The sequence below is a fragment of the Mya arenaria genome, chromosome 16 (assembly GCF_026914265.1).
Source record: "Mya arenaria isolate MELC-2E11 chromosome 16, ASM2691426v1".
In the NCBI taxonomy this organism is placed as follows: domain Eukaryota; kingdom Metazoa; phylum Mollusca; class Bivalvia; order Myida; family Myidae; genus Mya; species Mya arenaria.
This window is the reverse complement of record NC_069137.1, coordinates 51,719,784-51,732,067: the sequence shown is the minus strand read 5'-3', so window position 1 is coordinate 51,732,067 and position 12,284 is coordinate 51,719,784.

Sequence of the window (12,284 nt, the reverse complement as noted above, 5' to 3'; positions counted from 1 at the left end):
GTGCACAAGGAAGGTCATTGAAACATCGCTGTCTCTGGGTGGAGTATAAAGGGCATATCATGAGGAAATGGGAAGCGTCTTCAATTGCGGTGCACGTACATAAAGGGGAGTCAATGCTATCTTTTTCTGTGAAGATCATGGTTAAACGAACAACACCCAAGTCTTAAACGACAATGCATGATTTGGTTGCGGTGCGAACCGACATTGTATAGTGGAGATGGTTTTGTTGAGTGTGTTTGAAGTTTGTTTTTAAAAGATTGGACTGTTTCCGAGTGTCTTGTTGCTATTGAAATGATCTTTATGATTTAATTCATTATCTCCTGCTATTTCTACACGTATTTCGATGTTTGAACTTTCGATAAAAAATGTGTGAAATATAACCATTTAAAGATACTTGACTTATATGAATTTTAGCACGACTCATTATAATATCATAATTGGAAATAATATTTTCAAAATTGAAAAAAAGAAGATTTTACGCTGGTCCTCAAACCTTTTAGGGAGGTTGATCATGACCAGCAAAAGACACGTTCAGTGTCAGCATGTCAAGGTCACCCCACAAGATTGAATGCGGAATAACTAATTCAAATGTGTAGGAAATGTGTAGGAATGACAAATGTTGGTCATAACCTAAAATTACCTCACACGATTTAATGCGAAATAGTTAATTGAGTGTCATTAGGAGAGTATAGAGGCATTTACCATGTAACTATGACAGCTTGTGTTATAGACCTCCTTTGATTATTTCTATGCTTTAACAAACATTTCGTCATCTTAACCAAGGAAACTGCACATAGTATCACATGACATTTCCCGAAATGTCCATTCCGGAAATGAAGTCATTAATCAATCGCATTAATGATTTATTGCCTTTTATTAAATATAAACATAAATCAGCAGTGTATTTGTTTTGTAATAATTGTTGGTACATTATTGAATTTAATATTTTTTTAATCATTGAAAGCTATCGTACAACCTTGAATACATCAGTGTGTAAAAGGCAGCACCCAACACGCCTAGCATGATACGGGATCATAAAATGACAGAAGGGCGAATTGGAATTTGTAATACGACGTGCTGTTTTTCAATCTGGAATATGAAAAAGAAAACATTGGTTACAGTAAGGGCCGATTTTACGATATGAGATGTTTTATGTTTTCGGACGGCTATCTAACACAATATACAGACACACATGCATTTATTCACAGAATTTTAAGAAACATTTCAGGCACAAATACATAATAGCAATTGTCCAGTGCTTTACTACTGGTGCTGTCAAGAATAACTCATTGTATCGATATCAGCTGACCAGTGCACTGCTTCTAATGTGATCAGGGATGACTCATTGTAGCAATATCAACTGACCAGTGCACTGCTTCTAATGTGATCAGGGATGACTCATTGTAGTGATATCAGCATCCAGTACACTGCTTTTAATATGACCAGAGATGACTCATTGTAGCGATATCAGCTGACCAGTGCAGTAATTCTAATGTGATGAGAGATGACTCATTGTAGCCATATCAACTGACTAGTGCACTGCTTCTAATGTGATCAGAGATGACTCATTGTAACGATATCAGCTGACCAGTGCAGGGTTTCTAATGTAATCAGAGATTATCATTGTAGCGATATTAACTGACTAGTGCACTGCTTCTAATGTGATCAGAGATGACTCATTGTAACGATATCAGCTGACCAGTGCAGGGTTTCTAATGTAATCAGAGATTATCATTGTAGCGATATTAACTGACCAGTGCACTGCTTCTAATGTGATCAGAGATGACTCATTGTAGCGATATCAACTGACTAGTGCAGGGCTTCTTATGTGATCAGAGATGACTTATTGTAGCGATATCAACTGACTAGTGCAGGGCTTCTTATGTGATCAGAGATGACTAATTGTAGCGATATCAACTGACCAGTGCACTGCTTCTAATGTGATCAGAGATGACTCATTGTAGCGATATCAACTGACTAGTGCAGGGCTTCTTATGTGATCAGAGATGACTCATTGTAGCGATATCAACTGACCAGTGCACTGCTTCTAATGTGATCAGAGATGACTCATTGTAGCGATATCAACTGACCAGTGCGCTGCTTCTAATGTGATCAGAGATGACTTATTGTAGCGATATCAACTGACCAGTGCACTGCTTCTAATGTGATCAGAGATGACTCATTGTAGCGATGTCAACTGGCCAGTGCACTGCTTCTAATGTGATCAGAGATGACTCATTGTAGTGATGTCAACTGACCAGTGCACTGCTTCTAATGTGATCAGAGATGACTCATTGGGGTGATATCAACTGACCAGTGCACTGCTTCTAATGTGATCAGAGATGACTCATTGTAGCGATATCAACTGACCAGTGCACTGCTTCTAATGTGATCAGAGATGACTTATTGTAGCGATATTAACTGACAAGTGCAGGGCTTCTAATGTGATCAGAGATGACGCATTGTAGCGATGTCAACTGGCCAGTGCGCTACTTCTAATGTGATCAGAGATGACTCATTGTAGTGATGTCAACTGACCAGTGCACTGCTTCTAATGTGATCAGAGATGACTCATTGGGGTGATATCAACTGACCAGTGCACTGCTTCTAATGTGATCAGAGATGACTCATTGGGGTGATATCAACTGACCAGTGCACTGCTTTTAATCTGACCAGAGATGACTCATTGTAGTAATATCAACTGACCAGTGCACTGCTTCTAATATGATCAGAGATGACTCATTGTAGCGATATCAACTGACTCGTGCACTGCTTCTAATGTGATCAGAGATGACTCATTGTAACGATATCAACTGACCAGTGCAGGGTTTCTAATGTGATCAGGGGTTATCATTGAAGCGATATTAACTGACCAGTGCACTGCTTCTAATGTGATCAGAGATGACTCATTGTAGTGATATCAACTGACCAGTGCACTGCTTCTAATGTGATCAGAGATGACTCATTGTAGCGATATCAACTGACCAGTGCACTGCTTCTAATGTGATCAGAGATGACTCATTGTAGCGATATCAACTGACCAGTGCACTGCTTCTAATGTGATCAGAGATGACTCATTGTAGCGATATCAACTGACTAGTGCAGGGCTTCTTATGTGATCAGAGATGACTCATTGTAGCGATATCAACTGACCAGTGCACTGCTTCTAATGTGATCAGAGATGACTCATTGTAGCGATATCAACTGACCAGTGCACTGCTACTAGTGTGTTCAGAGATGACTCATTGTATTGATATCAGCTGACCAGTGCACTGCTTCTAATGTGATCAGAGATGACTCATTGTAGCGATATCAACTGCCCATTGCACTGCTTCTAATGTGATCAGAGATGACTCATTGTAGCGATATCAACTGGCCAGTGTGCTGCTTCTAATGTGATCAGAGATTACTGATTGTTGTGATATTAACTGACCAGTACACTGCTTCTAATGTGATAAAAGATGACTCATTGTAGTGATATCAAATGACCAATGCACTGCTTCTAATGTGATCGGAGATGACTCATTGTAGCGATATCAGCTGACCAGTGCAGGGTTTATCATGTGATCAGAGATGACTCATTGTAGCGATATCAACTGACCAGTGCAGGGTTTCTAATGTGATCAGAGATGACTCATTGTAGTGATGTCAACTGACCAGTGCACTGCTTCTAATGTGATCGGAGATGACTCATTGTAGTGATATCAACTGACCAGTGCACTGCTTCTAATGTGATCGGAGATGACTCATAGTACCGATATCAACTGACCAGTGTAGTGATATCAACTGACCAGTGCACTGCTTCTAATGTGATCGGAGATGACTCATTGTAGTGATATCAACTGACCAGTGCACTGCTTCTAATATGATCAGAGATGACTCATTGTAGTGATATCAACTGACCAGTGCACTGCTTCTAATGTGATCAGAGATGACTCATTGTAGCGATATCAACTGACCAGTGCACTGCTACTAGTGTGTTCAGAGATGACTCATTGTAGCGATATCAACTGACTAGTGCAGGGCTTCTTATGTGATCAGAGATGACTAATTGTAGCGATATCAACTGACCAGTGCACTGCTACTAGCGTGTTCAGAGATGACTCATTGTAGTGATATCAACTGACTAGTGTAGGGCTTCTTATGTGATCAGAGATGACTCATTGTAGCGATATCAACTGACCAGTGCACTGCTTCTAATGTGATCGGAGATGACTCATTGTATCGATATCAACTGACCAGTGCACTGCTTCTAATATGACCAGAGATGACTCATTGTTGCGATATCAACTGACCAGTGCACTGCTTTTACTGTGATCAGAGATGACTCATTGTAGTGATATCAACTGACCAGTGCACTGCTTTTAATGTGATCAGAGATGACTCATTGTAGCGATATCAACTGACCAGTGCACTGCTTCTAATGTGATCAGAGATGACTCATTGTAGCGATATCAACTGACCAGTGTAGTGATATCAACTGACCAGTGCACTGCTTCTAATGTGATCAGAGATGACTCATTGTAGCGATATCAACTGACTAGTGCACTGCTTCTAATGTGATCAGAGATGACTCATTGTAGCGATATCAACTGGCTAGTGCGCTGCTTCTAATGGGATCAGGGATTACTCATTGTAGCGATATCAGCTGACCAGTGCAGGGTTTCTAATGTGATCAGAGATGACTCATTGTAGCGATATCAACTGACCAGTGCAATGCTTCTCTTGTGATCAGAGATGACTCATTGTAGCGATATCAACTGACCAGTGCAATGCTTCTCTTTTGATCAGAGATGACTCATTGTAGCGATATCAACTGACCAGTGCAATGCTTCTCTTTTGACCAGAGATGACTCAATGATTGTGATAAAATTTATTACTTATGATTATTCAATTTCGTTGGCACGATGTTAAGCGACAGTGATGTCATTTGTTGTGAGAGAAACCGGGCTACTTTGAGAAAAACCCATCTATCCGGCTTCAGAGCAAACTCACATTTGCCAAGGCCGGGAATCCAACCCGTATGCCTTGGTGAGAAGCGAGTGTTCTAACCACTGCGCTAGCCTGTTTATTGAGTACGGTCCCTGTTTTTCATTTTGAACGGTGAAAGTGTCATTTTAGCACACTTGATGAATTTGTTCGCAGGATCTGCTTTGTCCAAAGAACATAAACACAATACAAGATTATATAAAACCAAAGATTAACAATTCAAATAATTATTTAACCTTACTAAACTTAGTAAATCATCTACAACCTTTTTACAGGGGTTACTTCTAAAGAAACAACATGTTTGTATAAAGAATACCCGACTGATTTGAGATCGAACATCATGTAAATTCAAAAACTATGTTTGGAAGTTGTTTACGCAATAATGGTGTACATATAACACAATAATATTCTGTTTGCCTTTAACCATGAAGCATACATCTCGGGATTAGAATAATACAAGGTATTGATGGTTTTGAACAATTGAACGTGTCTCAGAATCTTATAACTTATTTCAATGATGCAACAGTCAAGATAAATAAATATGTTTATGCATTCTTTATTAATTACCGTATCCAGATAGTACAAATGAATATCTTGAAGATGAGATTGACATTCTCAAATCAAGTGTTCCAGAAGGAAAACGAAGCAACGTCGAAGGTCACTTTCCAGGTACATACGGTTTTTTTACATTTGTGTAATAATGTATGGACGAAATATATGCGCAAATAAACGTGTTACTGGTAAAGTTTTGATGGCATTTTCAAATGGCTTTTTGAAGTTATGGTGATAGTTTTGGTGTGTAGCTTAGAGGGATGGCGTGATGAGCTAATATTAGCGATTGCTCCGCTACTGCCAGTTCTATATATGCAAACCAAAAGTTAGGTAAACGGCGAATCCCGCAAATTTCCCCCAAAACCCCCAAACGAGTTGATAGAGCTAGAAACATGGTAATTGTTATTGACAGAAATGTAAATAAGTAACTGTTACCTACTCTTTGCTGCAAAATTGTTTAAACGTTGAAACATTCCTCCTGCATCTTATTTATACATAAACCAAACAGATACCGTTGATGAAAGTCTGGACGGAGACGTATATACCAAGCCTGACTCACCAATTTCGACGCGACGACATCCCTTTCGGAACTACAACGAGGCCATCCAAGGTATGGAAAATGTAACAAATCTGAGGTCACTAAAATATGTCATGAACGGTGTGTTTAATTTCCATGTTGCAAGTTAGTTCTTATATTAGGCTATTGTATTAGCAGGTTGCTATCAACTATAGCTAGAACTTATTTATGTATAATATGAATAGTATGTAATATATTTGGTTTCAAGTTGGAAACAATTTTTGATCCATTAAATACTATTGATAAATTCCATTCCCATTGTCGACGAAACTGGTTATTACCTGCGTAACGTTGTTTTGAAGGTCTCTTTCACGAAATAAAATCCATTTGGATAATCTTTGTACCTCGAGATACATTCTTTAAAACCAAAATGTATACCTATGTATGGTTTTGAATTGACATTGTATCTCAATGAACTATTTGTTATATTATTAATCTTTTATAGCTTTTTATCAGTGAATATTTAAACATCGTATGTTGTAAAATTGCAAAGTACTTATACTACGTACAAGAATCAATGAATACGTGTCATATTGTTGCAACTGATTTTTACAATTCACAATTTTGAATGTTATTTGAACATGACTAGTTTGAACGTCTGCGGCTAAAGAAGAACACTTAATAGCTCTGAGGGCTACAAGAAACAAAGCTTGACGAACTTGACTGCGCAAACATTGACAACTTCGAATTTATTATATAAAAAACGCAAGAAAATAATTAGGAGAAATCAGCAGTTCATAGAACGATTGCTAAAAACATCTCAGCACCCGAAACAGAAAGTAACCTCTTACTTTTTTTCTATTTCGAACAAAAACCGATTCGAATCTACTGTGTAGTGAAACATAATTATATTCTACCTGAAAACTCCGATATGACCCATTTCTAAATACACGCGTTGAGCTGAATGAGCTAAGTAAAACATATGATCATATATGTATTTTTGGTGACTTTAATTCACGTTCTAAGAACACGCAGGATAATAACGCCGATAAATCGTTCCTAGAATTTTAACCAGGTGTATGTAAACAGAGTAAGGAAACTTTTCGCCAATCATCAAATAATAATAGTTATCGATTCTTAGCATTTTTTCCAATATACTAGCCTATATATATGAAATGGAAGAAACAAAGGCGATGGAAACGGACAGTTTAATAGTAAAGGTCTTAGTTTTGTGGGTTATTGTGTCCCTTTATTCAGACGCGCAAAACTCAATCGCATTGAATCGAATATGTGCGTCTACACCGGAGCAAGCACAAACCTACAATGCGCCTAGTATATAAATTGTTGGAGAATAAGCAGACAGGCGAGTACCTAGAAAGATTTAATTTAGATGATCATATTCAAGTGACAGATGAGATGTATGCTTTACTCCCAAAATAGATCGTTTCTCAAACTAAGTAAAACATCAAATTTTAAAACGTTTTAATTCTTGACATTCCCAACCGAATTTTGCATAAAGTGGAAGGCCCTTTGTGAAAAGAAAGTTTAAAAAATCATCGATTGTCATTGGCCAAAAGATAAATAAGAACACAAATAGTATTATTTGGTTCGATATAAATGGTACATTTCCAGTTCCATGGTATTGCATGCCAATGATCAACTGTCCTTGTGTTCAATTTTAATCCGGTTGTTAATTGATAAAAACACCGTAAATTTTAAATGTTGAAGCATGTTTATTTATATACAATGGTAAAGGAAGAAGCATTTATACCCGTCTGTGTACGAATAGCATATTGGCGCGACCTTATACGAGGGGTGTCCAAAAATACCGTAGACACATGCAATTTCTTTTGAAATTGTATAATATACTAAATTATCATTCATTAAACAATGTTAAAAGTTTCAAAATTTAATCCCCCATTAAAGTGTGGCATTATGAATATTTCATTATTAGCAGGTCAAATGGACGTGTGCACGTCATAAAGGCATACTTTTTTCTTAAAATTGCTTACTTTATTAAGGGGTATGGTTTAAATTTCGGCATATAATTTGTTAGACATTTACGTTATTATTGTAGACGTATTTACACAAATGTTCATTGACTACAAAAGTGCATAAGTATTTTATTCACTTGTTAACATATCAAAAAACATAGTGTTGGATGAAAACAAGGAAATAACGGGAAAATATATCGACCAAGACCAAGTCAATGACAAATTGAACACTATTGTTTAAGCGATCGAACATCGGCCAATTCAATTGCAGCATAAACCCCAGAGAGCATTAACCATTCCGTCAGTGAGCATATACTACTAACGGGACTAACAACAAAACTAAATTCATAACAAACTAAGCAAAAACATTTTAGTCACGTGGTTGGACTGGTTTGATACTATCTCTTGGGATGGAAGGAATTCCGGTGGGATTTTTTTTCTCGTCTCAATCTTTTCATGAAACAGGCCCCTGATGTTATTCATGAGTAATTGAATCTAATCTCTGATTCCAGATGATCATGAAGATCTTTGATGTCTGATGAGCAAGCGTACAGGAACCGTATGAAACCTGAGAAATTGTCGAGGGCCGTCATCAACACTAAATGAATGAATGCAATTAAGCTTTCAGTGCTTTAAATGGCAAGCGATTTGATGTCGATGCGTCAGACAGACATCGTTAAACTACACCAGCGAGGACCATCGCCACAGCCAGCTAAGGGATAGACTCATTTTACTATAGTTGAGTATTAACGGCACAAAGATAAATTGCTGTTCATTCCATTCAACTCTAAAGGATATTTCAAAACCGAAGGCCAAAAGAAAAGGCGGGTGTATAGTTGTATATATTGAAAATGATGTTTGTATTTAAAAGGTGTACATATAGTTAGTAATAATGTTGATATTATTATATCGTTGAAATATTAATAAAGCCTGTTTTTCGTTTACACCTCTTTTAGCAGGAGTGTATTATATATGGCTTAATGATTCGCCTGCTTTGGATTTATTAATCGGGATGGTTTTAATGTTTGAAAGAAATGCTTTTCATTTTCAATCCCTGAAGTGCTTTTGAATATGAGCAAAAGATGATGCTTATAAGGAAAAAATATTTGAATAAAACACCTTATTAGTTCATGCGATGTTTACTCAAAACGCCTCCGATAAAGAAAGCTCAGATATATTTGGCATCTAAAAAAAAAGAATGAAATAACAACAACAAATAAACCAGTCGATAATATCATTTCTTCAAAAGAATTGTTAACTCGTTTTAAGAATTTAAATAAAAAATTGCCTACTATCAATTTGCTGGGGCTGAAGAATAATCATAATTTTATTGACGATTATTGTATTTTTTAAAGAATTAGATTATCCAATTACTGCGCGGAAATGAGGTAGCAATTATTTTTATTTTTTTATATCGTCGTTTGATATTTTTATGCCATGTTAAATGAGAGAAATAACCGCCGTTATACAAATTCGTTTTCGTGTTTGTATGTGTGTTTTTTGTGGAATACTCGTATACAAGTGAGAGGAAAGCTTCAAAAATGGCTGAATCCAGTTAATCAGTTCAATAGCGGTACAATTAGTTCAACCTTTCGGGTCAACTCCCCTCGGTTACATTCTAAACTGTTGATAAACTGTTTTTTCAAAACTGAAATTCATTTGCACATAATTTTGAGTGTGTTATAATGTTTGCAGCAAGTTTCTTTTTCCGGCCGTATCCACAAATTTATGTTTGCTTATGTTATTAAATGCTTTGCTAATTACCAATAACAATGAATCATGTTAGTTTTTCAATTTTTTTTTAAACAGGTTCAAAATGTAAAACCTTAATGTTTATTTATTTTTGTACTATTCAGTATATTTAGTTTTAATAAATAACGGCCGTTTTGGTACTAAAATGCAATCTAATTATTACATAACCTCTACAGAGAACATTTTAAATTTTACAGAGATGGAAAGATGGATATTCTTTCTTTCCTTCAATGGCGAAGAGCATTACGTATAACTGGGAGAATCAACAATTTCAACGAAACATAGAGAAACAAACTATTCACTTACAAACATACAAAACATGAACATCATAGACATAATTACATGATATTGAAGGACATAATATCACCAAATACACACATAATAGATCTGAATACCGCCTGTTGATATAGGCAGACTTTTGTATCACAATATAAAGGGAAAACATTTAACCTGTAAACATATAGAACACTTTTGTATAAAAAAATGAACTGTTAATAAAGAAAAGACTTTTGTATCACAATATAAAAGGAAAAGAATATCACCTGTTAACATATAGAAGATATTCAAAGCACAATACAAAGCGAAAACAATAACGTATAGAAGACTTTTGTATCACAATATAAAGGGAAAACATCATCCGTTAGTATAAAGAAGACTTGTTTCACAATATAAAGGGAAAATATCATCTGTTAATATAAAGAAGACTTTGTATCACTGAATAAAGGGAAAATATCACCTGTAAGCATAAAGAAGACTAGTACCACAATATAAAGGAAACATATCACCTGTTAATATAAAGAAAACTTTATTGTCACTGTATAAAGGTAAAATATAACCTGTTAATATATAGAAGTCTTTTGTATCATAATATAAAGGGAAATTATCACCTGGTTCTATTGAGAATACGTTTGTATCACTGTATAAAGGGAAAATATAACCTGATAATATAGAGAATACTTTTGTATCATTGTACGAAGGGAAAATATCACTTGCTGATATAGAGAAGACTTGTGTATCACCACTGTATAAAGGGAAAATATCACCTGTTAGCATAAAGCGGACTTGTATCACAATATAAAAGGAAAATATAACCTGCTAATATAGAGAATACGTTTGCATTACTGTATAAAGGAAAACTATCACCTGTTAATATAAAGAAGACTTTTGTATCACTGTATTAAGGGAAATTGTCATCTGCTAATATAACGAAGATTTTTGCATCATTGTAAAAAGGGAAAAATATCACCTTCTGATAAAGAACATACTTTTGTATCACAAAATAAAAGGAAAATATCACATGCTTATATAGAGAATACGTTTGTATCGCAATAAAAAGCGAAAAAAGAGACAGTGCAATAAATCCCTTTCAACCCAGAAAGAGGCAATTGATAACCTTATTGCATTACGGTATGTAATGTGAGCATTCAAATATTTATAGTGTTCAATTCTGGTCAACATCTAAAGCCATAACGATAACTTCGACGACCCTTTCCTGGAGTCTATCTAAGTCAATGGGACCCACGCGTTCACGATCTGAAAAGTGAAATAATTGAAACATTAACCGGCTAAAAATAATGTAATGTTTCAGACATTACTGGCCTAAAACATGGAATGTTTCTAAACTTTATTACCGGCTCGAAATAATGGAACGTTCCAAACATTTCTGCCGGCCTGATATATATAAGCAAGGGTGGATCCAGGAATGGACGTTAGAGGGGCGTAACCTTTTGAAATGCACCACTCCCTCTGAACAGAAAGTATATGGGATAAACTATTTGCATTTGAAATTGGAGTTACTCAATAAAAAAAATAACAATTTGTAGTCGGAAATGATGCATTATGGGCGTATTTCCTTATTTTTTCTCTCCTTCACTGACATAAAATGTACACTTGGACAATAGAAGAGGGAGCAGATCCCCCTCTTAACACGTTAGTGATTAAAATGATACAAAAATTACCCGCATGCACTGTCATTTTGGGGATCATTTAATATTTGTATTGGCATAATTATAATGTTATTAATTAGGTGATTTCATATTGGCCTAGTTATTTGTCCGAGGTTAGCTGTATTTGCCTGAGCCCGAAAGGGCGAAGGCAAATACAGCTGACCGAGGGCAAATAACTAAGCCAATATGAAATCACCTAATTAATAAGTATTTTATTATTTAACTATTGCCATTTTGGTTAAAAACATTCTTATCACTTACCTTTTAGTTCATATTGAAGACGTATTTTAATATCCTTTATCCATTCATGGTGTCAGTCTGCTTTTCTAGACTTGACTTTGCTGATTTTGACATGTTTCCTTGCAATGACATTGCACATACTTATGAATAAAGCACTGCATATTGTAAGGAAGCATGTCTTTTCGTCTTAATTTTGTAAATGGTTTGCTAAAACGTCAAATGTTTCACCTTCGTCGTCCATTTTGTCGGTGTACAAAATAATAATATTCGTAAAATCCACCAACGGGTTATATA